The 24,911-nt window shown below is 40.3% G+C and overlaps 1 long non-coding RNA gene and 1 pseudogene across 2 annotated transcripts in view; both read right to left on the bottom strand.

The window, feature by feature from the left end:
- The window catches only part of LOC136792156 (uncharacterized), a 480,451-nt gene that overhangs the window by 429,249 nt on the left and 26,291 nt on the right, over positions 1-24,911 (bottom strand). The window lies entirely within an intron of this gene.
- On the bottom strand, positions 11,186-12,625 carry LOC131765387 (microspherule protein 1 pseudogene; annotated as a pseudogene).

The raw sequence follows: 24,911 nt of genomic DNA, 5'->3' as shown, positions 1-24,911 counted from the left end.
TTTTTGTGTCCCTTGTTATGTACCAGGGACTGTATTAAACACCTGTTATGTTATCTTACCTAAACTTTACAATAACCAATGAGCAAGGTATTAATAGTCTTATTTTAAAGATGAGACTCAAAGTGTTTAAACATGTTTAAGTAACAGAGTTTATATACAGAATGTCAGAATTTGAGCCCTAGTCTTTATAAATTCAGAACCAATATACTAATATCTATGTTATAAAGATGAGAGTTCAGTTGGACTCCAAAGAATAGGTAGGAAATACATAAGCAGAGGGAAAGTATGAAGGACGGTCAGGCAAGGAGTATAGTGTGAACAAAAAAAGAGAAGAAAATTAAGATGTGATGAGTGTATAGCAGAGTCTAGCCATAGGTAGAAAGTCCATGAAGGAATAGAATCCAAGGTAAAGTTGGAGATAGAATTTGGGTCAGAATGAAGACAGCCTCTAACAGCAGACCAAGGTGTAGTTGGTTTTTATCCTGTAAGCAACTGAAAGTTTCTATAAGGTCCTGAGTTGGTAAATGGCAAAATGAAAATGAAATGATGGTCTGGTTGGATTGGAATGAGAAAAGAAAAGAAAAGAACAGATTCACATAGGAAAACTCAGCGTACTTGAGATCAAAGAATGTTATAACTGAAGAGAATTATAACTTAGTATCAGACCTCATTTTACAGATGAGGAAACTGTAGCCAGGACAATTTAAGTGACTTCCCAGAGATTGGTAGAATTGCTAGGACTGTAACTTGGTTTTCTCACTATTATTTCCACTATGGCACAAGTATGGAAACAGATAAAAAATGGAAGACAGAGAGAAAAACCAGAATCGAAAAGAACTCTCGGGTTTTAGTCCAGAACAACTTTGAAAATAATGACATCACTGTCAGATAAAAAAAAAATACCCGAAAAAATAACACTTGTGGCAGACAGACTCTAAGATGGACTCCAGTGATCTTCACCTCCTGCTATTTATGCCCTTGTGTAATCTCATTCCCTAGAGTGTCTCCTGGCCTAGCAACTGGCTTCCAATCAATAGAATACAGCAAAGATGCTGGAGAGGCACTTCCATAATTATATTACAGGAGGTTAGACTGAAACTTCTACTTTGCTAGCTAGCAGAAGCTCTCTCCTGCTGGCTCTGATGAATCAAGATGTCATGTCATGAGCTGCTCTATGGACAGGTTCACATGGCAAGGAACTGAAAGTGTTCAACAGGGAGGAGCTTCAAGATGGTGGAAGAGTAAGACATGGACATCACCTTCCTCCCCACAAATACATCAAAAATACATCTACATGTGGAACAACTCCTACAGAACACCTATTGAACGCTGGCAGAAGACCTCAGACCTCCCAAAAGTGAAGAAGCTCCCCACGTACCTGGGCAGGGCAAAAGAAAAAAGAAAAAACAGAGACAAAAGAATTGGGATGGGATCTGCACAAGTGGGAGGGAGCTGTGAAAGAGGAAAGGTTTCCACACACTGGGAAGCCCCTTTGCAGGCAGAGATGGCAGGTGGCAGGGGGGAAGCTTCAGAGCCAAGGAGGAGAGCACAGCAACAGGGGTGCGGAGGGCAAAGTGGAGAGATTCCCACACAGAGGATCACTGCCGACAAGCACTCACCAGCCCGAGAGGCTTCTCTGCTCACCCGCTGGGGCAGGTTGGGGCTGGGAGCTGAGGCTCGGGATTCAGAGGTCAGATCTCAGGGAGAGGACTGGGGTTGGCTGCATCAACACAGCTTGAAGGGGGCTAGTGCACCACAGATAACTGGGAGGGAGTGAGGGAAAAAGTTTGGAACTGCCTAAGAGGCAAGAGACCATTGTTTTGGGGTGCGCAAGGAGAGGGGATTCAGAGTACTGCCTCAATGAACTGCAGAGATGGGCGTGAGCCATGGCTATCAGCGTGGACACCAGAGATGGGCATGAGATGCTAAGGCTGCTGCTGCAGCCACCAAGAAGCCTGTGTGCAAGCACAGGTCGCTATCAACACCTCCCTTCCTGGGAGCACGTGCAGCCCCCCACTGCCAGGGTCCCATGATCCAGGGACAATTTTCCCAGGAGAACACACAGTGCACCAAAGGCTGTTACAACTCACAGCAGCCTCTGCCGCTGCAGGCTCGCCCCACATTCCGTACCCCTCCCTCTCCTGGGCCTGACTGAGCCAGAGCCACCAAGCAGCTGCTCCTTTAACCCCGTCCTGTCTGAGCGAAGAGCAGACGCCCTCAGGCGAATGACACGCAGAGACAGGGCCACATCCAAAGCCGAACCCCAGGAGCCTGCAAACAAAGAAGAGAAAGGGAAATCTCTCCCAGCAGCCTCAGGAGCAGCGGATTAAATCTCCACAATCAACTTGATGTACCGACATCTGTGGCATATCTGAATAGACAATGAATCATCCTAATTTGAGGAGGAGGACTTTGGGAACAATGATATATATATATTTTTTTTTCCCCCTTTTTCTCTTTTTGTGAGTGTGTATGTGTATGCTTCTGTGTGTGATTTTGCCTGTATAGCTTTGCTTTTACCATTTGTCCTGGAGGTCTGTCTTCCCATTTCTTTGGGGGTTTTTTTTGGTATAGTTGTTAGTATTTGTTATCATTGGTGTATTTGTTTTTTGCTTTGGTTGTGCTCTTCTTTCTTTTTTTTAATTACTTTACATTTTTTAAAATAATTATTTTTATAAAATTATTTTATTTTATTTCAATTTATTTTATTTCATTATTTTTTCTTTCTTTCTTTTTTCTCCCTTTTATTCTGAGCTGTGTGGATGACAGGGTCTTGGTGCTCTGGCCAGGAATCAGGGCTGTGCCTCAGGGGTGGGAGAGCCAAGTTCAGAACATTGGTCCACCAGAGACCTCCCAGCTCCATGTAATATCAAATGGCAAAAATCTCCCAGAGATCTCCATCTCAAAGCCAAGACCCACTGCTACTCAATGACCAGCAAGCTACAGTGCTGGACACCCTATGCCAAACAAGTAGCAAGACAGGAACACAACCTTACCCATTAGCAGAGAGGCTGCCTAAAATCATAAGGTCACAAACACCCCAAAACACACCACCAGATGCGGACCTGACCACCAGAAAGACAAGATCCAGCCTCATCCTCCAGAACACAGGCACTAGTCCCCTTCACCAGGAAAACTACACAACCCACTGACAAACCTTAGCCACTGGGAACAGACACCAAAAACAAAGGGAACTACAAACCTGCAGCCTGTGAGAAGGAGACCCCAAACACAATAAGCTAAGCAAAATGAGAAGACAGAGAAACACACAGCAGGTGGAGGAGTAAGGTAAAAACCCACGAGACCAAAGAAATGAAGAGGAAGTAAGCAGTCTACCTGAAAAAGAATTAAGAATAATGATAGTAAAGATATACAAAATCTTGGAAATACAATGGAGAAAATACAAGAAACGTTTAACAAGGACCTAGAAGAACTAAACAGCAAACAGACAATGATAAACAACACAATACATGAAATTAAAAATTCTCTAGAAGGAATCAATAGCAGAATAACTGAGGCAGAAGAACACATAAGTGACCTGGAAGATAAAATAGTGGAAAAAACTACTGCAAAGCAGAATAAACAAAAACAAAGAAAAGAACTGAGGACAGTCTCAGAGAACTCCGGGACAACATTAAATGTACCAACATTTGAATTATAGGGGTCCCAGGAGAAGAAGAGAAAAAGAAAGGGACAGAGAAAATATTTGTAGAGATTATAGTTGAAAACTTCCCTAATATGCGAAAGGAAATAGTTAAACAAGTCCAGGAAGCACAGAGAGGAAGATACAGGATAAGTCCAAGGAGAAACACACCAAGACACATATTAATCAAACTATCAAAAATTAAATACAAAGAAAAAATATTAAAAGCAGCAAGGGAAAAACAACAAATGACATACAAGGTTAACAAGGTGTTAACCCCATAAGGTTGACAGCAGACCTCTCAGCAGAAACTCTGCAAGCCAGAAGGGAGTGGCAGGACATACTTAAAGTGATGAAAGGGAAAAACCTACAACCAAGATTACTCCACCCAGCAAGGATCTCATTCAGATTTGACAGAGAAATTAAAACCTTTCCAGACAAACAAAAGCTAAGAGAATTCAGCATCACCAACAGCTTTACAACAAATGCTAAAGGAACTCCTCTAGGCAGGAAACAAAAGAGAAGGAAAAGACCTACAATAACAAACCCAAAACAATTAAGAAAATGGTAATAGAAACATACATGTCGATAATTACCTTAAGTGTAAATGGATTAAATGCTCCAACCAACAGACATAGACTGGCTGAATGGATACAAAAGCAAGACCTGTATATATGCTGTCTACCAGAGACCCACTTCAGACCTAGGGACACATACAGATGGAAAGTGAGGGGATGGAAAAAGATATTCCATGAAAAGGGAAATCAAAAGAAAGCTGGAATAGCAATTCTCATATCAGACAAAATGGACTTTAAAACAAAGACTATTACAAGAGACAAAGAAGGACACTACATAAAGATCAAGGGATCAATCCAAGAAAAAGGTATAACAATTGTAAATATTTATGCACCCAACACAGGAGCACCTACCTCAATACATAAGGCAAATGCTAACAGCCATAAAAGGGGAAATCAACAGTAACACAATCATACTAGGGGACTTTTACACCCCACTTTCACTTATGGACATATCATCCAAAATGAAAATAAATAAGGAAACACAAGCTTTAAATGATACATTAAAGAAGATGGGCTTAATTGATATTTATAGGACCTTCCATCCAAAAACAACAGAACACACTTTCTTCTCAAGTGCTCATGGAACATTCTCCAGGATAGATCATATCTTGGGTCACAAATCAAGCCTTGGTAAATTTAAGAAAATTGAAATCATATCAACTATCTTTTCCGACCACAATGCTATGAGATTATATATCAATTACAGGAAAAAAAAATCTGTAAAACACATGGATGCTAAACAATACACTACTTAATAACCAAAAGATCACTGTAGAAATCAAAGAGGAAATCAAAAAATACCTAAAAACAAATGACAATGAAAACATGATGACCCAAAACCTATGGGATGCAGCGAAAGCAGTTCTAAGATGGAAGTTTAGAGCAATACAATCCTACCTCAAGAAACAAAAAACATCTCCAATAACCAACCTAACCTTACACCTAAAGCAATTAGAGAAAGAAGAACAAAAACACCCCAGAGTTAGAAGAAGGAAAGAAATCATAAATATCAGATCAGAAATAAATGAAAAAGAAATGAAGGAAACAACAGCAAAGATCAATAAAAGTAAAAGCTGGTTCTTTGAGAAGATAGATAAACCATTAGCCAGATTCATCAAGAAAAAAAGGGAGAAGACTCAAATCAATAGAATTAGAAATGAAAAAGGAGAAGTAACAACTGATACTGCAGAAATACAAAGGATCATGGGAGATTACTACAAGCAACTATATGCCAATAAAATGGACAACCTGGAAGAAATGGACAAATTCTTAGAAAAGCACAACCTTCTAAGACTGAACCAGGAAGAAATAGAAAATATAATCAGACTAATCACAAGCACTGAAATTGAAACTGTGATTTAAAATGTTCCAACAAACAAAAGCCCAGGACCAGACGGCTTCACAGGCAAATTCTATCAAACATTTAGAGAAGACCTAACACCTATCTTTCTCAAACTCTTCCAAAATATAGCAGAGGGAGGAACACTCCCAAACTCATCCTACGAGGCCACCATCACCCTGATACCAAAACCAGACAAAGATGCCACAAAGAAAGAAAACTACAGGCCAATATCACTGGTGAACATAGATGCAAAAATCCTCAACAAAATACTAGCAAACAGAATCCAACAGCACATTAAAAGGATCATACACCATGATCAAGTGGGGTTTATTCCAGGAATGCAAGGATTCTTCAATATATGCAAATCAATCAATGTGATACACCATATTAACAAACTGAAGGAGAAAAACCATATGATCATCTCCATAGATGCAGAAAAAGCTTTTCACAAAATTCAACACCAATTTATGATGAAAACTCTCCAGAAAGTATGTGTAGAGGGAATTTACCTCAACATAATAAAGGCCATATATGATAAACCCACAGCCAACACTGTCCTCAATGTTGAAAACCTGAAACCATTTCCACTAAGATCAGGAACAAGACAAGGTTGCCCACTCTCACCACTATTATTCAACATTGTTTTGGAAGTTTTAGCCACAACAATCAGAGAAGAAAAAGAAATAAAAGGAATCCAAATCAGAAAAGAAGAAGTAAAGCTGTCACTATTTGTAGATGACATGATACTATACATAGAGAATCCTAAAGGTGCTACCAGAAAACTACTACAGCTCATCAATGAATGTGGTAAAGTAGCAGGTTACAAAATTAATGCACAGAAATCTCTGGCATTCCTATACACTAATGATGAAAATCTGAAAGAGAAATTAAGGAAACACTCCCATTTACCATTGCAACAAAAAGAATAAAATACCTAGGAATAAACCTACCTAGGGAAACAAAAAACCTATATGCAAAAAACTATAAGACCCTGATGGAAAAAATTAAAGATGATACCAACAGATGGAGAGATATACCATGTTCTTGCATTGAAAAAATCAACCCTGTGGAAATGCCTATACTACCCAAAGCAATCTGCAGATTCAATGCAATCCCTGTCAAACTGCCAATGGCATTTTTCACACAACTAGAAGAAAAAATTTCACAAATTGTATGAAAACACAAAAGACCCTGAATAGCCAAAGCAATCTTGAGAAAGAAAAATGGAGCTGGAAGAATCAGTCTCCCTGACTTCAGACTATACTACAAAGCTACAGTAATCAAGACAGTATGGTACTGGCATAAAAACAGAAATATAGATCAATGGAACAGGATAGAAAGCTCAGAGATAAACCCACGCACCTATGGTCACCTTACCTTTGGTAAAGGATGCAAGAATATACAATGGAGAAAAGACACCCTCTTCAATAAGTGGTGCTGAGAAAACTGGACAGCTACATGTAAAAGAATGAAATTAGAACACTTCCTAACACCATACACAAAAATAAACTCAAAATGTATTAAACACCTAAATGTAAGACCAGACACTATGAAACTCTTAGAGGAAAACATAGGCAGAACACTCTATGACATAAATCACAGCAAGATCCTTTTTGACCCACCTCCTATAGAAATGGAAATAAAAGCCAAAATAAACAAATGGGACCTAATGAAACTTAAACACTTTTGCACAGCAAAGGAAATCATAGACAAGACCAAAAGACAACCCTCAGAATGGGAGAAAATATTTGCAAATGAAGCAACTGAGAAAGGATTAATCTCCAAAATTTACAAGGAGCTCATGCAGCTCAATATCAAAGAAACAAACAACCTAATCCAAAAATGGGCAGAAGACTTAAATAGACATTCCTCCAAAGAAGGTATACAGATTGCCATCAAACACATGAAAGAATGCTCAACATCATTAATCATTAGAGAAATGCAAATCAAAACCACAATGAGATATCATCTCACACCGGTCAGAATGGCCATCATCAAAAATTCTAGAAACAATAAATGCTGGAGAGGGTGTGGAGAAAAGGGAACACTCTTGCACTGTTGCTGGGAATATAAATTGACACAGACACTATGGAGAACAGGATGGAGGTTCCTTAGAAAACTAAAAATAGAACTACCATATGACCCAGCAATCCCACTACTGGGCATATACCCTGAGAAAACCATAATTCAAAGAGTCATGTACCACAATGTTCATTGCAGCACTATTTACAATACCCAGGAAGCAACCTAAGTGTCCATCGACAGATGAATGGATAAAGAAGATGTGGCACATATATGCAATGGAATATTACTCAGCCATAAAAAGAAACGAAATTGAATTATCTGTAGTGAGGTGGATGGATCCAGAGTCTGTCATACAGAGTGAAGTAAGTCAGAAAGAGAAGAACAAATACCATATGCTAACACATATACATGGAATCTAAAAAAAAAAAAAAAAAAAAAAAAGGTCCAGAAGAACCTAGTGGCAAGATGGGAATAAAGATGCAGACCTACTAGAGAATGGACTTGAGGACATGGGGAGGGGCAAGGGTAAACTGGGACAAAATGAGAGAGTGGCATGGACATATATACTCTACCAAATGTAAAATAGATAGCTAGTGGGAAGCGGCCGCATAGCACAGGGAGATCAGCTCGGTGCTTAGTGACCACCCAGAGGGGTGCGATAGGGAGGATGGGAGAGAAGAAGATGCAAGAGGGAAGAGATATGGGGATATATGTATATGTATAACTGATTCACTTTGTTATAAAGCAGAAACTAACACACCATTGTAAAGCAATTATAGTCCAATAAAGATATCGAAAAAAAAAAAAGAAAGTGGTCAACAGCCCAACAAAGAACTGAGGCCTCTGGATCAACAGCCTCAAGAAACTGAATCCTGCCAATAAGTATGCAAACTCAGTTGAACCTTCAGATGAGATCCCAACCCTGACCAATGATTTCACTGCAGCCTTCTGAGACATCCTGAAGCAAAGACCACGTTTTGGCAGTGCTCAAAATACCTGGCCCACAGAAACAGTGGGATAATAAATTGTGTGTTGTTTTAAGTCACTAATTTTGTGATAATTTATTGTGCAACAATAGACAATTAATACAATACTGTTGAAAGAAAAAGCCATGTTTTGTTTGAGGCAATGGAAGAATCAATTGTAGTTTTTGTAGAGCCCCAGGGATCGAATCCATGTTTTATAGGACAATAAACTGATGAACAATGAAAAACTAAGAGAGTATTAAAATATCAATTAAGACATTGGCAGTGAAAAAAGAGAAGTGAAATTATGCATACTGAAAATTAAGAGAAAAAGCTTTAAGAGAAGTTTGGAGATACAATATGATATTTTTCAGAAATAGATTTTTTTCTTGAGAAACAAAAATTTGTACAAACACAAAGTAGGCATTTGGCAGTAAGGTAGGGAGAAAAATGAATAAGTGACTAAAACCATTATGTATGCACAAACTTGGAAACCTCAGGGAAAATTCAGCAACTCTTGAATTGTCTCTCTCAGTACCTCTCAATTCACTTCCAACACTATCTAATAAATAAATAGCACAACTCCAATGATCAGAGTATCCCTGGAGAATAATAAACCATGCAGGTATTATTATTTTAAAATATTAACATCACCAATTTGGAATAATATACCTAGAAACTTCCAGAACATTTGTGAAGATACTCTTCCATTTTACCTTCAATTTTTCAAATTTGACTTTTTAAAAAAACAAGTTGAATTTTTATTCAAACGCTCCTTTCTTAATAAGAACACAATTTTAATAGTCTAGTGGTTGCACATGGGCTTTATTTTCCTTTAAAATAATTTCAATGAACTACTCTACCCTTCTTCCACCTGGTAATTTGTACTCCAGCACAGAGGAGAAAAACAAGATATAATTGACAACTTAGGATATAGTACTTTGACTCTTGAGCAACACAGGTTTGAACTTTACTTATATGCAGTTCCACTTATATGCAGATTTTTTTTTCAATAGTAAATACTTCAGCACTACACAATAGTTGGTTGGTTGAATCAGCTGATGCAGAACCACAGATACGGAAGAACCACATACTATATACAGAAAGGGACTATAAATTATCTGTGGTTTTTCAACTGTGGGGAGGGTGGGCACTCTTAACCCCTACATTGTTCAAGGATCAACTGCTTTTCAAAAAGTCATCTTTCTTTCTATGGAGTTCACTTATTAACAGTGTTTTAAGTTCAGAGAAGAAAGAGGAATTCTATTCTACATAGGCACATAAGAAATATTTAAACTATAAACAACCACTTATCTCAAACAAACCAAAGGAATCTCATTAATGTCCCACACAAACTATCCTAGGAAGGGAGGAGTATTTCCCCATCCCAAGCCCCCTACAAGCAGAGAAGAGACTCCAATGCACAGAGAGATCATTTCTCAAGTGATTCTCAGGCGTTTAGAAGATGGCATATTGAAGAAGACCAACGTGCCTTCTGTTCCAGCAGGGCCTTTATTGATGGAGGAGTTGTGAATGTGACAAGTGCAAGAATCATATCTATCTCATTCATCCACTAGCTCACACATTACCCTGTATAGTCATTCAAGAAATATATCTGGGTAAAATGCCATTCAAGGATAGCAAGAGAGAAAAAGAATACAGCTGATGTAAACTCTTTATTTCCTTAAGCTATAGACAGATATATTGGGAATTATCTACATTGAGTATAAGAATCTTGATGTATAAGGAGGCAACCCTGTCAATGCAGAGACTGAATACTATGGAAGGTCATTAAGAATCAAGTGCTGGGCTTCCCTGGTGGCGCAGTGGTTGAGAGTCCGCCTGCCGATGCAGGGAACACGGGTTCGTGCCCCGGTCCGGGAAGATCTCACATGCCGCGGAGCGGCTAGGCCCGTGGGCCATGGCCACTGAGCCTGCGCTCCGCAACGGGAGAGGCCACAGCAGTGAGAGGCCCGTATACCACCAAAAAAAAAAAAGAATCAAGTGCTGATCAGTCCACATACAGAACCAAGACAATGAAAGTGATAGTCTGGACAAGACCAGAAGTGAGACAATTCCCACCTGGTGGTACTTTCTTAGTTCATTGCATTACAAAGTTGGAAGGTAGATATTAGAGCCACAAAATATCAGTTTATTATATATGTGATTTTGCTTATTTTATATGTGAATAATATATATGTATTTTATATGTGAATAATATAATATATATGTATTTTGTATATTTGTTTTACATGTCACCATATTCTGGAGTATGGATTATCACTCTCAACGTATCCTTTTGTGTTTCTTCTTTTTACTTCAGAACTCAGTGCTTTGTATTTACAAAAGAAAAATAATAAAGGAAAAGTCTGAAGCTAATCAGCTGGAGACACGGGGCAAAGGTGGGAATCTGGGGGAATGGGTAGGGTCCTCTGCAGACAGAGAGAAGGAGAGGGGCTCTGGCACTAAGGCAGCCTGAGGGTCCCAGCCTCTAGGGGCTTCCCCAGGGCCAGCTCCGCCCTCCCACAGAGGCTCAGATCAAGGGGCCAGGAACTGAATCTCCCTCAGCCCTCTCTGGTTTTTTCCAGGAGCCTGAGTTCCCAGCTCCAGGGGTCTGGGATGGCAGGGGAAACTGAGGCCAGAGAGAGCCCATGGGTCCTGCCACCACTTCTCACTGCAGCGTGATCTTGGCAGCCTCGGCCTGAATAAGGGCAATGAGGTCCTTGTAGACGAGGAAGACGAATTACAGGCTGGCCATCTCCACCATGGAGCTGTTGCTAAGGCACCATTTGGAACCACACAGCACAGACCGTCCATTGATGTAGATGGGCCACCAGGCCTCAATGGCAATGAAGAAATCACCGTTGTTTTTCAGTTTGATGACACCTTGCTTCTGGGAGATCTTCCAGGCCGGACCCTCCAGAGACAGGTCCGCATCAATCTGGTTATCCTCAGTTGCTCTGCCTAGGGTGATCTTTCTCAAGTGCATCGCACCATGTAGCCCCACAGCACTGCCAGGGTCTGGTTGTCAAAGTCCGGAGAGTTCATGCCTGTGATGCTATCTACTAGCACCAGCCACTTATGCAGTTCCTGTTCCAGCTGCCGGATCTCTTGTTTCTGGCATCAGTCAGCCACTGTCAGCTCACGTTCTAGGACTTCATCTCTCATGTCACTGAGCTTACTGTCATCAATCAAATCCTCTGTGATGGAGAAATTCAGCACTTGGTCCCCCTTGGGCAGTGGCTATCTGGTCCTCCAACAGGTAATACGGTTTCATGAGCTGCCACTGGGCCTGCAGAGCCTTGTCAGTACGGGCCAGGTAGAAGGCATTGGGGTGTCTGTGCAGCAGGTCCTGGAAGGTCTCCAAGGTGGGCTGGCTGGTCGATCCCACCTTGCTCAGCAGCTGCTCCTCAGCCTTGCTAAACAGGGCCTTGCTCTGGATGGCGGCAATGGCCTCTGGGTGCAGCTGTCTCATGGCCTGGCAGGCCAGCTTGGAGATGACAGGATCGTAGAGCAGGGCGTACCAGTGCTCCTGGACTTCCCGCAGGGTGAAGTGACAGCTGAACTTCACAACCAGTTGGACAGATGTCAGGTCATTGGTCTGCAATACGGCATTGATGAGCAGGAGGTCATCTACAGGCTTCCAGTGGCCCAGATCCTTGGTCACCAGGACTGGCTCTTTGCTCTTCTTCACATGCGTGGTGAGTCCAGGCGCTGGGGCTGGGCTGGGTGGCACAGGGGTGCTGGGGGCCTTAGATACCTTCTTCTCACTGGAGGAGGGTTCACTCCCTGAACACCACCCTGGTTCTACCCCACTGGTCCCCTTCGCCTGGGTAGAGGACTTAGCCAGGCTGCTCTCCACCAGCTCATCATCAAACTTCTTTCTCTTGATGAACCTGGAGGAGCTTCTCTGTTTAGGGATGGTGCCCAAAGTCTGTGAGGAGGCCCACTTCTGCCCTGCCAGTGACTCCTTATCCTCTGAGCGGCTGGCAGACCTGATGCCATCAGGGATGAATCTAGCAACCCCTGAGAATCTTCCATGCTGGGCAGTTCTTCCAGTGCCACGTGTCATGTCGTGCAGCACACGGTGCTCAGGTCCGACTGCTGATGCTGACACCCCGGGCTCTGGGCATAACTGCTCCCTCTACAATCGAAATGCAGCCATGCCAAAGAGCATCAGCTCAACAGCAAGTCAATCAATTGTGGCCTCTGCCAAGAGGTACGTGGGTGGTGCTGGCCCAGGGGGAGGTGGCAATGCCCAGCCAGGACTGAAAGACACAAGTGCCAGGCACGGGGTGGAATCAGCAAATGCTTGGCATCCAAGCATTTGGGGAGCTTGCCAGCCTCATACTACCTTTGTCCATCCTCTTACCGTCTATCCTATCTAAGCCCAACCAAGCACAGCAGAGCCCATCAGAGTCACTGGATCTTCAGACAAATGAGTGAGAAATAAATGTTGCTAGCCACTGCGATTTGGGGAGTTATTTGTTACACAGCATTATTACAGCAAAACTAACAACAACAACAAAAAACCTTATGGTAGGACGTCTCTTCCTAAATATGGATCAAGCTGAAAACAGATCTCCCACTGGGAAGTATCATGATGAAAATATGCCAATAAAGCTACAACATTAAAACTACTGGAAGTATAATTCTAGAATACTGTTTAATAACTTCCTACCTAAATTGTTTTACTCCAAATCCTATTTTCATTCACCTAAAGGATACAGGTTAGCAGACAGGAGATTTATAGAGCCAATAATCTCATCACACGAGACATCAAAAAACAAAAGTCAACTAATTGTCTACCAGCACTCTGATAAACTATGGAAGAAAACATCAAGGGGCTAGAAGTATCCAAAATTAAATGTCAGGCACAGAAATTAAACTGCTATGGCCACATACAGGGCCAGAGCAGTTTACTTACATTTTAGTGCTCTCTTAATCCATCAGTTTTTGGATATTGGCTACTTTTTCATCGCCCACTGTCTATTTCACATTCGTGATTTCTTTGGGGAGAATTACCTCCCCCCACTGGATCAGAAGGCCTATTTTCCCTTAATCAAGCTAGACAAATCAGATATTTCTTTTTTAGAAAATAGGGAGGGGAGAAGAGTGGAAGATCATCTCCAGGGAAGAAAGGAGCAGCCCCGTGTCAGCTTCACTGACCGAACTGTGTTACTGACAAGACCCAGAAATGAAAGCAACATGGAAAATGATCAGCCCATGGAAAGATAAGACAGGTATTACTCCTGTTGAGAAGGTACAATTATCCAAACTCTCCTTCCAGAAAAAGTAAATGAATGTATGCAAACAGTATGCAGTCATTGGTGCTTTAGAAAATAAGCTTTTAAATACAGATTATGTTGGTCAGCTCATCATTTGAACAGAATTCAATCAAGCCTTGCCTCTTGGACTTCACACCACATACAGGTCTTTTCCTAGGACCATGCAATGGCCACCTCAGATGGGGTCCTGGACATCCACTTGACTTCCCAGTGTGCAAAGTTACACTTCCAGGAAGTCCACGAGCCAACCAGACCTTCTGAGAATCCAAGAGGGAAACTTGTAAGGTCTGACCCACAATTGGGTTACATCCTTTTACAACTGTGCAATAAAAAATTTCACACTAAACTGAGTTTTCCATATATCTCAATGTATCCTTAAATCATTTTTTAAAAATTAAGTTATGTCATTCGGAAAATTGCATTTTCTCTACAACAACTTAATTTCAAGTTCTAGTGAATCCAGCATATTCATTCTCTTCATTTTATCAACCCAGGTAATTTCTCTGTTCTAATCCTTAATTTCTCTGAATTATAGAGATCATTTTTAAAAAGCACTTTAAGAAACCAAGACTGACCTACCACTTATAACCACCTTGAGTATACAGGAGTGATCATTATGCTCACCTAAACCAAATCACAGCCTGCCTGATTTTTCAGACCCACTGACGTCCCTCCAAACCAGCTCCCTTGTCATCAATCTCCAGCTGCACAAACACTGTGAGTACATCCTTAATTTTCTCGAAGAATTTATCAGCAGCCCCATTAATATTCTGAATTATCCTCTCTGGAAGACAAATTGCTTTGCTATTTGTCTTCTTTAAACATTTTCTAGTCACAAAATGTGGCCTCAAGTTTCCTGCTATCAAGTCTTAGTGTATAATCTTTTTTTCACTCTCCCACCAAAATTGGGTCCTCCTACATTTCCAAGGCTAATGATCACATGAGAGCTGGGCCTTTAGGTCCCTATGAGCCGACTTGTTCTTTCAACAAGTATTTTTGGAGATCCTACTACGTGTCAGGCAATCTCAGTGATTCCAGAGATGCAAAGTAAACAAGAGTCCCTGATCTCCTGAAGCTGATCATTTTAGTGGATGGAGGCCAACGTTAAACAAACCATTCAGTTAAACTTAGAGTATGGCATACGGGGATATGTGCTTTAGGAAAAAAATGATGTAAGACGGGAATGGAGAATGCTGAGCATGGGAGAGATTGTAGTTTTAAATGGAGCAGTCATTGAAGGCTTCACTGAGAAGGTGACATTTCAGCCAAGTTCTGAAAAGGATGAGGCAATGACCCACAGAGTTAGATGGGGAAAGAATTTTTTAGACAATGAGTGTGAAATGTGCTAAAGCCCTGGAGTAGGCGTAGGTTATGTTGCCCCCCAATGGATTTGCTAGTACCATTTTCTTCTCTTTGTTCTGTACCTGCCTCTGTTTAAAACCAGCTCAGAGAAGGGAATCTCATGGCATAGCCCTTCCCCAGGTCCATCTCTTCCCACAGGTGATCCCATCCTCCCAAAGCTGCTTAATCCCAATTCTGCATATCAAGTACAGATCCCTCTTCTGAGGTACATATCTGTACTGTTGAGAGCCTACCTGCTTCTCTTCCTGTCCCCACCATCCCAGTCACTCAATCTGGAAACCTTTGCTACATCTCAGGCTCCCTCCACTTCCTTCCATTCCACACCCAGTCTGTTGCACAGCAAGACATTCTCCCTTTTATATACATGGTGCTTCTTGACCCTGAGCCAGACATGAGTGTAACTCTCAGGATCTTAGCACATGCCGATGACCTCACTGTGTTTGTCAGCTGCCAGGGAACAGCACACACACACATACCACCACAATTCACAGCTCAGTATAAACACTTCAACTCTTTAATAATAAAGTTTATATTTTCATAGAGTCTTATCTTCCTGAGATTTTATGAGCTACATTACCAGTAAGTTAGGCTATAAAATTTAAGAAAACCTCAGCCATTCACAGACTTTTAACAATACATTTAGACTCCCAGCCCCTGTTAAATAAAAAAACTCAAGTTACATCAATCTTACATCACCAGTAAGGGAAAATGCATATTTCCTATATCAATAACCTAATCATAAGGGCTGTAACTCATCAGACCCCTCAGTGAAATCAAAACATTTCAGAGCACCTCTCTCTTGATGTTAACAGAGGCCTATTGAGAGAAGCAAGGAAGTGGTTTTTTGGACTTTTTACCCTTAATGGAAAGAACCCAAAGAAAATGGGTGAAGAAGTTTCAAACCCCTTTATCAGAATTCCCTCTAAACCAGTTTGAGTAGTGGGCATTCTCACCATTACAGATAATGTTTTTTAAAAAAAAAAAAAAAAAGACAACAGGCCCAAAATAGAGTTCTTTATGCCAAGACCCACATCACCAAACCAAGACTGAATTACATTTACAGCTCTCATAAATGGAATCTTAAGCCAGTCAACCAGGAATCACCTGATCAACAGTTAGGTAGTCTGCCTGATAGACTACTGTCATCCCCTAAAGGAAAGTAACCTTGCAATAACCTTTTTTTTTTTTTTTTTGCCTAGTATAACTTCCTCATTCCCATTCTTTCTGGCTATAAAAGTCATTCATTTTGTAAAGCTATTCAGAGCTCCTTTGTATCTGCTAGATTGAATGTTGCCTGATTCAAATCCATTCTTGCTCAAATAGACTCTTAAAATTTTTAATATGCCTTAGTTTACCTTTTAACAACAGTCATCTACCTACCAATACAGGTAATCATCAGACACATAGACCTTAATCAGACTGACCTGGGTCCAAATTCTATCTCATATGTTTACTAATTTTAGGGTAAGAAATTTCCCCCAATGATCCTACCCCACATTGGATATATGATTTATAAACATTTTGACCAAAACCTGGAACTTGTTTCAAAATCCAATGCTGTATTAACAATAAGAGTCCCACTTTGATTTTTAGGTAGCCCTTTATAGCCTTTAAAGCACCGACCTGTACATGGTCTTATTTCATCTTCATAAACACTCCATGAAACATAAAAGGCAAATAGCAGGGCCATAGAATATGACAAATATGGAGTTAATTGAGAATTAGCTTACAAGAAATATGAAGGCCCCTTACCTAGACATTCTCAAAAGTCATAAATGATCTCATTTTACAGATAAAACTACCAAGATTCAGGGAAGTTAAGAGGTGTACCAACCCATTTCACACAGTCACAGTGTGTTATTATAATCTGCTCAGCCGATGAAGAAACTGGAGCATGAAAAGGTAGATAGCCTGACTTAATGGCCAGGCAGGCATAAGGTCCTTAACTCTAAGGCTTGAACTTTTTCCATTCCTACATGTTCCTTTTAAGTCAAAGTTTGAACTGCTCATCTGAGAGCTACAAGAGTGGCCCAAAACTCCTCTTGGCTGTCATGAAATTCGACTTCCTTCTACAAAGCAGTACTTATGAAAGCCTTATTTTAAAACATCACCCAGCTGCAAATGAAAATCTTCCCAACAGGGACGAGATGGAACATCTGCCTTCCTTTTGCTTAACAGAAAACTGCAGAGCTGCTCTGCTTGGATAAATGCTATTTGGGTTTTCTTGATTTCTGAATGGGTTCTTAGTATCGCTCTCTTGAGCGCGCTCTCTCTCAGTATTGTCACTGTCTTCTTGCCCAGAATTTTATGTGTAATAGTCTGTTCCACTATTGGCTTTTCTGAAACCAATCTTCCTCGTCTTTTGTAATTATGTAAAGCTGTTCTCTTTGCAGGCCACACACCGTAGATATCTAAAACCTGGAGAGAAAACACCCTGATTGTAATTATAATGGATTTCAAATTCCTATTATTCATGTTGGAGAGAAAACATGCACTGAGGTTTCATTACCAATTTCTTTTAAAATGTGGAAAAAAATAGTACTTGAACTTATTTTTGTTAAAGCAGGCAGTCTTTAATTTTTAAAAAAATCCTTAATTACTTCTTCAGAATTTTTTAAATGCATTCTATTTTTATGTCTACCTACTCTAGTTAAAGAAAATTGAGGTCTTTTAGTTGGACCACACAAATACAAGTAAAACCAACCTTAGCGACACCAAAAATCAACCAACTGACCTCATTCCCAGAGGACAGACCAAACTTCAAAAGCAGCAATTATTTTGAAATTCTAAACCCCAGTAGTAGTGAGGCTACTAACTGTTGATTATTATGCAGGTCTTGCACTAATCTAATTAAGTAAAATGGAAATACAATTTCAAGCTTTGTTGTACACATTTGTATATGACAAAAGTAGTCAAAAGTCTGTCTGAAGTTAAATAAAGCACATGTACAGCTCCTTTATCAATTTGAATTTGGCTTTTCCACTCAGTTCCATTTTGAAATATTTCACTCTCAACATCTACAAACCACTCACAGCCCAAATGCCATTGCTAATAGCTGCTTGTTTTAGTGTTGCCATCTCTCTTAGTGAGCATTAGTAAGCACATACATACATGTACATGCTATGTATAACTGTGCATTCAATTATTTTCCCCATGGGAAGTTAAAGCTCGTATTAAATTTCATTAATTTTACATATTACATAAACATTATTGATCGTACATAATACATGATCTTAAATCAGTTCTAGTCAGTTAACACTATGGCTGCTCCATTAGATCACGAGCTTAATCACCATGCCGCGTGAAACCAGCAACCCGCTCACAGGGATCCCTCTTCTCGCACTGGGCCCATCAATTGTGAGGGTAGCTATTTAATGATCTTTATAAGACATCTGGTTCTTACTTCAGGGCCATGGCCATCTAAAATCGCCTACTCGTTCCCCTTAAATAAGACATCTCGATGGATTAGTTACTAGTTGTCTCTTAATCTGGTCACGGGTGGATTTTCATGCCTCTGGTATCTTTTTTTGGGGGGGGATTTGCATAGACTCCCCTATGGCCGACGGGGCAGCCCCACCGCAGTCAGAGTTGGTCGTAGCTGGACTTGTGTGTATTTTTGATCAGGCACCTCTCCTCGTCCCTGCTTAAATTAATGACTATAAGACATAGTTAATTAATGGTTACAGGACATAGCACTTTACTATTCCCCCCTAGAGTAAAAAAAACTGTATTTCATGAGGGCTTTCCCCCGCCCCCATTCAATACTAACCACCTTCTTAGATACTCACCACCCCCCTAGACAGGTTGCTCCCTAGATTTACAAGGCATGTTTTTCATAAATCAATACTAAATCTGACACAAGCCCCATAATACAACTATACAAACGTCCTTCGTGTATTAACAAGTTGATGTAGCTTAAATTTTCCATAAAGCAATACACTGAAAATGTCTAGATGGACTTTCCAGTCCCACTAACATAAAGGTTTGGTCGCAGCCTTCTTATTAGCTCTTAACAGATTTACACATGCAAGTAGCTACATCTCGGTGAAAATGCCCTCCAAATCACAAAGATCAAAAGGAGAGGGTATCAAGCACGCTACACCAGAGGCTCATAACACCTTGATTAGCCACATCCCCACGGGACACAGCAGTGATAAAAATTAAGCCATGAACAAAAGTTTGACTAAGCCATGTTAATTAGGGTTGGTAAATTTCGTGCCAGCCACCGCAGTCATACGATTGACCCAAGCTAACAAGCATACGGCGTAAAGGGTGCATACGGCGTAAAGAGTGTCAAGGAGTCACACAAAATAAAGTCAAGCCCTGACTAAGCTGTAAAAAGCCACAGTTAAAACCAAGCTAAACCACGAAAGTGACTTTAATACAATCTAACTACACGACAGCTAAGGCCCAAACTGGGATTAGATACCCCACTATGCTTAGCCGTAAACCTAAATAGTCATAAAACAAGACTATTTGCCAGAGTACTACTAGCAACAGCCTAAAACTCAAACGACTTGGCGGTGCTTCATACCCCTCTAGAGGAGCCTGTTCTGTAACCGATAAACCCCGATCAGCCTCACCAACCCTTGCTACTTCAGTCTATATACCGCCATCTTCAGCAAACCCTAAAAAGGAACGAAAGTAAGCATAATTACCCTACATAAAAACGTTAGGTCAAGGTGTAACTCATGGGATGGGAAGAAATGGGCTACATTTTCTATACCAAGAACACCCTTTATATTCACACAAAAGTTTTTATGAAATCTAAAAACTAAAGGAGGATTTAGTAGTAAATTAAGAGCAGAGTGCTTAATTGAATAAGGCCATGAGGCACGTACACACCGCCCGTCACCCTCCTCAAGTACCACAGCGAAGCCTCAATTAATCAACCCACGTTGAGCAACCATACGAGAGGAGACAAGTCGTAACAAGGTAAGCATACTGGAAAGTGTGCTTGGATAAAACAAGATATAGCTTAAACAAAGCATCTAGTTTACACCTAGAAGATTCCACAACTCGTGTGTATCTTGAACTAAATCTAGCTCACACTTCTCAACCTTTACTATCACAAATCAATCAAATAAAACATTCATCACACATTCAAAGTATAGGAGATAGAAATCTAAATACCAGTGATGCTATAGAGAAAGTACCGTAAGGGAAAGATGAAAGATATACTAAAAGTAAAAAAAAAGCAAAGCTTACCCCTTGTACCTTTTGCATAATGATTTAACTAGTAATAACTTAGCAAAGAGACCTTAAGCTAAGCTACCCGAAACCAGACGAGCTATTTACAAGCAGTACCTAGAACGAACTCATCTATGTGGCAAAATAATGAGAAGACTTATAAGTAGAGGTGAAAAGCCTAACGAGCCCGGTGATAGCTAGTTGTCCAAGAAAAGAATTTCAGTTCAATGTTAAATAATACCAAGAACCACATTAAGTTCCAATGTATATTTAATCATTAGTCTAAAAAGGTACAGCTTTTTAGAAATGGATACAACCTTAACTAGAGAGTAAAATAAACACACACATACCATAGTCGACCTAAAAGCAGCCATCAATTAAGAAAGCGTTCAAGCTCAACAATAAAATTGTGTTATAATTCCAACAATAAATGAACCAACTCCTAGCCTGACTATTGGACTAATCTATATGACTATAGAAGCAATACTGTTAATGAGTAACAAGAAATTTTTCTCCTCACACAAGCTTACATCAGTAACTGATAGTATACTGATAATTAACAGCTAATAAATAGAACCCATCGCTAAATCATTTATTAAATACACTGTTAACCCAACATAGGTGTGCATTAAGGAAAGATTAAAAAAAGTAAAAGGAACTCGGCAAACACAAACATCGCCTGTTTACCAAAAACATCACCTCTAGCATAACCAATATTAGAGGCACTGCCTGCCCAGTGACTAATCGTTAAACAGCCGCGGTATCCTGACCGTGCAAAGGTAGCATAATCACTTGTTCTCTAAATAAGGACTTGTATGAATGGCCACACGAGGGTTTTACTGTCTTACTTTTAATCAGTGAAATTGACCTTCCTGTGAAGAGGCGGGAATAACAAAACAAGACGAGAAGACCCTATGGAGCTTCAATTAATCAACCCAAAAATCACAACTTCAAACCACCAAGGGATAACAAAACTTTATATGGGTTGACAATTTCGGTTGGGGCCATCTCAGAGTATAAAAACCCCTCAGAGTGATTAAAGCCTAGGACTACTAGCCAAAGCATAACATCACTTATTGATCCAAAATATTGATCAACAGAACAAGTTACCCTAGGGATAACAGCGCAATCCTATTCTAGAGTCCATATCGACAATAGGGTTTACTACCTCGATGTTGGATCAGGACATCCTAATGGTGCAACCGCTATTAAGGGTTTGTTTGCTCAACAATTAAAGTCCTACGTGATCTGAGTTCAGACCAGAGTAATCCAGGTCGGTTTCTATCTATTACGCATTTCTCCCAGTACGAAAGGACAAGAGAAATAACGCCAACTTTAAATAAGCGTCTTCAAACAATTAATGATCTAATCTTAATTTAATAAATAAGCGCAAACTAAATCTGCCCAAGACCAGGGCTTTGTTGAGGTGGCAGAGTTAGGCAATTGCATAAAACTTAAACTTTTATACCCAGAGGTTCAAATCCCCTCCCCAACAAAATGTTTATAATTAACATCCTAATACTTATCCTCCCCATCCTTCTAGCCATAGCATTCCTAACATTAGTAAAACATAAAATCCTAGGCTATATACAACTCTGAAAAGGGCCAAACATTGTAGGTCCACATGGACTACTCCAACCCTTTGCTGACGCAATTAAACTATTTCCCGAAGAACCCCTACGACCAGCCCCATCTTTCACCACTATATTCATTATCGCACCTGTACTGGCCCTAACCCTAGCCCTTATGATATGAAGCCCCCTACCTATACCATACCCCTTATTAACATAAACCTAGGAGTACTATTCATACTAGCGATATCCAGCTTAGCTGTCTACTCCATCCTATGATCCGGCTGAGCCTCCGACTCAAAATACGCACTAATTGGAGCCCTCTGGGCAGTAGCACAATCTCATACGAAGTAACACTAGCTATCATCCTCCTATCAGTTCTACTAATAAATGGCTCCTTCACCCTATCAACACTAAAAACAACCCAAGAACAACTTTGACTACTCTTCCCCTCATGACCACTAGCCATAATATGATTCATCTCCACCCTAGCAGAGACCAACTGAGCCCCCTTTGACCTAACAGAAGGAGAATCAGAACTCGTATCTGGCTTCAATGTAGAATATGCAGCTGGCCCCTTTGCCCTTTTCTTCCTAGCAGGATATGCTAACATCATCATAATAAATATATTCACAACTATTCTGTTCCTAGGGCCATTCCACGACCCCTACACACCAGAACTACACACAACAAACCTCATCCTCAAAACACTGTTACTTACAATATCTTTCGTATGGATCCGGGCATCCTACCCCCAATTCCGATATGATCAGTTAATATACTTACTCTGAAAAAATTTCCTCCCTCTAACATTAGTCTTCTGTATATGATATATCTCACTACCCATCATAACAGCAGGCATTCCCCCTCAAACATAAGAAATATGTCTGATAAAAGAGTTACTTTGATAGAGTAAATAATAGAGGTTTAAACCCCCTTATTTCTAGAATAATAGGAATCGAACCTACCCCTAAGAATTCAAAGTTCTTTGTGCTACCATATTACTACACTACAATCTACAGTAAGGTCAGCTAAACAAGCTATCAGGCCCATACCCCAAAAATGTTGGTTTATATCCTTCCCATACTAGTAAATCCATCCGTCTTCATGATTACACTAGCAACACTCATCCTAGGCACAATAATCGTAATCACCAGCTCTCACTGACTATTCACCTGAATTAGGTTTGAGATAAATATGATAGGTATCATCCCCATCATAATAAAAATCTTTAATCCCCGGACCATAGAAGCCTCCACTAAATACTTCCTAACCCAAGCTACCACATCCACACTACTCATAATAGCAGTTATAATCAACCTATCACACTCTGGCCAATGGACTATCACTAAACTATTCAACCCAACAGCATCCATACTAATAACAATAGCCCTAGCTATCAAACTAGGACTATCACCATTCCACTTTTGAGTACCTGAATTCACACAGGGCATCCCCCTAACCACAGGCCTAATTCTGCTCACATGACAAAAACTAGTGCCCCAACCATCCTCTATCAAATCTCACCATCAATTAACATAAACCTAATACTAACTATATCCCTACTCTCTATTTTAATTGGAGGCTGAGGAGGACTAAATCAAACACAACTCCGAAAAATTATAGCCTACTCATCAATCGCCCACATAGGATGAATAACAACCATTCTACTCTACAACCCAACCATAACTTTGCTAAACCTAATAATCTACATCACAATAACTTTCACCATATTCATACTACTTATCCAAAACTCAACCACCACTATACTATCTTTATCTCAAACATGAAACAAAACACCCATCACCACAACACTCACCATACTCACTCTACTTGCCATAGGAGGACTTCCACCACTTTCAGGATTCATACCCAAATGAATAATCATCCAAGAATTAACAAAAAAAGAAACCCTTATTATACCAATCTTCATAGCCATTACAGCACTGCTCAATCTATACTTCTACATACGCCTCACCTACTCAACAGCATTAACTCTATTCCCCTCCACAAACAACATAAAAATAAAATGACAATTTCACTCCACAAAACGAATAACTCTCCTAACAACAGCAATTGTAATGTCTACAATACTCCTACCCCTTACCCCAATACTCTCCATTTTACTATAGGAGTTTAGGTTAGACCCAGACCAAGAGCCTTCAAAGCCCTAAGCAAGTACAATTCACTTAATTCCTGCTTAATAAGGATTGCAAGACTGTATCTTACATCAACTGAATGCAAATCAAACACTTTAATTAAGCTAAATCCTCACTAGATTGGAGGGATACATTTCCCATGAATTTTTAGTTAACAGCTAAATACCCTAATCAACTGGCTTCAATCTACTTCTCCCGCCGCGAGAAAAAAAAGGCAGGAGAAGTCCCGGCAGGATTGAAGCTGTTTCTTTGAATTTGCAATTCAACATGATCATTCACTACAGGACTCGGTAAAAAGAGGACTCAACCTCTGTCTTTAGATCTACAGTCTAATACCTACTCGGCCATTTTACCTATGTTCATAAACCGCTGACTATTTTCAACTAACCACAAAGACATTGGCACCCTATACCTATTATTCGGCACCTGAGCAGGAATAGTAGGTACTGGCCTAAGCCTACTAATTCGCACTGAGTTAGGCCAGCCAGGCACACTAATTGGAGACGACCAAGTCTACAATGTGTTAGTAACAGCACACGCCTTTGTGATAATCTTCTTCATAGTCATGCCTATCATAACTGGTGGTTTCGGAAACTGACTAGTTCCTTTAATAATTGGAGCGCCTGACATAGTCTTTCCTCGTATAAATAACATAAGCTTCTGATTACTCCCCCCTTCATTCCTGTTACTAATAGCATCCTCAATAGTTGAACCTGGCGCAGGCACAGGTTGAACAGTTTACCCACCTCTAGCCGGAAACCTAGCACATGCAGGAGCTTCAGTTGACC

The sequence above is a fragment of the Kogia breviceps genome, chromosome 11 (genome assembly GCF_026419965.1).
Source record: "Kogia breviceps isolate mKogBre1 chromosome 11, mKogBre1 haplotype 1, whole genome shotgun sequence".
Lineage (NCBI taxonomy): Eukaryota > Metazoa > Chordata > Mammalia > Artiodactyla > Physeteridae > Kogia > Kogia breviceps.
Note: the sequence above shows the minus strand (reverse complement) of the source record. Positions and strands in the feature narration are given on the sequence as shown.